General features: G+C 33.6%; 1 protein-coding gene across 5 annotated transcripts in view; it reads left to right on the forward strand.

The window, feature by feature from the left end:
* The first annotated feature begins 201 nt into the window (after nt 1-201).
* The window catches only part of sbm (sobremesa), a 102,977-nt gene continuing 99,636 nt past the window's right edge, over nt 202-3,542 (forward strand). For all 5 annotated transcript variants that reach the window (XM_068393987.1, XM_068393988.1, XM_068393985.1 and 2 more), the window contains exon 1: nt 202-282. The gene's annotated coding sequence lies outside the window, so the exon portion shown is untranslated. The remainder of the gene's footprint in view (nt 283-3,542) is intronic.

The raw sequence follows: 3,542 nt of genomic DNA on the forward strand, positions 1-3,542 counted from the left end.
CCAAATGAATCACCCGAGCCTTAAGAAACAACGAATAACTTAATAAAGATAATAATACAGAAAATTATGGGTAATTGTAATTCAATAATGGAATAATTAACTCACAGGAAGTGGATAAAACGTAAGAGATTTAGAATCGGATGTCAGTAACAGGTGAACATGGCTGCCGGTATCCCCGCTGTTAGCCTGTTAACAAGGTGGCAGTAGGACACCATCTGTTGAATTGACAGGTTGTGTTTGTGTATTTGTGCTTGTGTGTACGTCCGTTTCATCTTTGCCATCGTGTGTAGTCTGTGTATTTTTTAATAGTTTGTTTAATGTGAAGTTTTCTTTTTTTTCTTGAATGTCTGTTGTTTTATAAAAGAAATTTTGTTGGTTAAACCACAAAGATTTTTAATATTTTTTTGATGTTTTTATGCGAAATAATTTAGAATTTTATAGTTAATAGCCAATTTTGATTGTTTTAGCTTTTGTTTAGATATTTTTTTATTTGTTATAATTTATAATTCATCCTGTTATGTATATATATATATATATATATATATATATATATATATATATATATATATATATATATATATATATATATATGTTATAATTAACCATTATAAATCCTGTATATTTCCCAGACAAGTCATATAAACTATACAAGAACTGTCTAAGAAAGGAATAAATTCAGTATTATTTTTTACTATAGACCTACCATTAGAAATAATTGCCCAAATCAATAGGCCTATTATCAAAATGGTTCTCCGTGACAGTGTTTGTATAGGCCTACCTTTTGTACATATTTAACTTGAAACACGCGAATTTTAATAAACACACACACACACACACACACACATATATATATATATATATATATATATATATATATATATATATATATATATATATATATATATATATATATACCTCGAAATTTTTGAATCGTATTTATGTTCATAATAGGCCTAGTCTACCTATATTTCTTTGATTTTTTAACTTGTCAAATTCGCTAAACTGAAAGTAAGCCAGGTGGCTTTGTCGATGAATTGACAAATTATCTGTCAGTTGTTTATATTCTTTATTTCTGATCATCATCTCTTCCTACGCCTATTGACGCAAAGGGCCTCGGATAGATTTTGCCAGTCGTCTCTATCTTGAGCTTTTAATTCAATTCTTCTCCATTCATATCCTACTCAACGTTTCATAGTCCTCAGCCACTGAATTAGCACAATTCTCTCTCTCTCTCTCTCTCTCTCTCTCTCTCTCTCTCTCTCTCTCTCTCTCTCTCTCTCTCTCTCTCTCTCTCTTCCTAAAACAGACGATTGTATTGTGCCATCACGTGCCACGTAAATAAATTTGTAACGTAAATGGTCTATTAAATGATAATATTTCTTAACGACAAACTAATTTTCCCTCAAGATTTCTTAGTAAATTTATTAAGAATCAGGGAAAGTGGGAAAAGTTGTCTTGCTTCTCGGGAACTTGAAGACTCTCAGTGACGTAGGAGGGCTAGGTTTCCTGACCAGTGCCGCCTAGATTTAGTTATTTGAAGCCTCTCTATAACGTAGTCATCTTTTATTGTCATAGGTAGTAGGTTGACCAGGGCACCAGCCACCCGTTGAGATACTACCACTAGAGAGTTATGGTGTCTTTTGACTGCCCTGACATTACTACATTGGATCCTTCTCTCTGGTTAAGGTTTATTTTCCATTTGCCTACACATACTAAATAGTCTGGCTTATTTACATATTCTCCTCTGTCCTCATACACATGACAACACTGAGATTACCGAACAATTCTTCATCACCCAAGGGGTTACGGGACTGTAATTGTTCAGTGGCCACTTTCCTCTTTGTAAGGGTAGAAAAGAAATTTTGTCGATAAATTGACAAATTATCTGTCAGTTGTTTATATTCTTTATTTCTGATCACCATCATTATCATCCTCTACGCCTATTGTCGCAAAAGACCTCGGTTAGATTTCGCCAGTCGTCTCTATCTTGAGCTTTTAATTCAATTCTTCTCCATTCACCATCTCCTACTCCTGTTGAAAGTTTGCTATAAAATTATTTATTGTATATTAACGGTATATGCTTAGATCTAGGTGTTTGTGAACATTGCCCTGTAAAAATGAAATAGCACAATTCTCTCTCTCTCTCTCTCTCTCTCTCTCTCTCTCTCTCTCTCTCTCTCTCTCTCTCTCTCTCTCTTCCTAAAAACAGACGATCGTATTGTGCCATCACGTGTTACGTAAATGGTCTATTAAATGATAATGTTTCTTAACGACAAACGGTATTTTCCCTTAAGATTTTTATGTAAATTTCTGAAGGATCAATGAAAGTGGGAAAAGTTGTATAGCTTCTTGGAAACTTGAAGACTCGCAGTGACCTAGGCCTAGGTTTCCTGACCAGTGTCGCCTAGATCTAGTTATTTGAAGCCTCTCTATAACGTAGTTATCCTATATCGGCCTAGGTTTCCCGACTAACTATCACCTAGATCTAGTTATTATATCTCTTTATGTTCTTTTTCATATTGATTTCAAAGAAATTCCTAATGTGATATCTGGAACTGGGCGTTGATAATCGTTTAGTTATGCAAGCTCGTGCTTAATGAACTTGCCTTCAAACCATCTGAAATGTGTATACAGGTGTAGTTTAATATATGCGATACTTTACACATGTGTGTTTGTTTAAAGTTAATGAATGATCGTGTTGATGTGCATTTCAATATCTTTTCAACCTGACTCATTTTCAAAGGATGTTTTCAACTATAGTCTAATACAGGGAAGTTTTCAAACTTATCCACTTTCAAGGTTATGTTTTCAACTCTGAGACCTTGTGTCATTGTGTGAGAAAAGGATGATGGGTAAAAGGTAGACAAAGGATCTCTCTCTCTCTCTCTCTCTCTCTCTCTCTCTCTCTCTCTCTCTCTCTCTCTCTCTCTCTCTCTCTAACAACTTACTCCCATGTTGGCCAACACTTTGATCTGCAACTTAGGCCTACCTGATGGAACTTTAGATGGCAATTTCCAAATGATCTCCAAATTTAATTGACTTTTTGCTCTATAGATGATGACATCTCATAGAAGGAAAATAGAAGGAGGAGAATGATTTAATGTGCGTATAGAAAGCTATTTAACCGGAGCAGGAAATGACGTAACGAATTCATTATGAATCTCCGGTATGGAACTGTTGGGATAATTTTATCTAAATTATACGTAATATGTGATGTGTAGTATTTGTTAATAGATTGAAATACTGCGGGAATGTTGTGCAGTGTGGAATTCGAAGCTGAATATATAGAAGAAATATAGATATATGTTTTACCTTAGTCCTCCTTTTTTGTGAGGCAGTAGAGTTGTCAGTTATATATAACAATTACTTAAGTTTATAGTCTTATCAACACAAAAGAAAACATGTACAGTATACTGAACTATTAAAATGACAATGTTAAGGTTAACTCATTATCCCAAAATGCAAGTTAAAACTTTTGACTAGAATTCAAACCTTTCTTGCGAATTTATTATTATTATTATTATTATTATTATTATTATTTC

Source organism: Palaemon carinicauda, chromosome 19 (genome assembly GCF_036898095.1).
Source record: "Palaemon carinicauda isolate YSFRI2023 chromosome 19, ASM3689809v2, whole genome shotgun sequence".
NCBI lineage: Eukaryota > Metazoa > Arthropoda > Malacostraca > Decapoda > Palaemonidae > Palaemon > Palaemon carinicauda.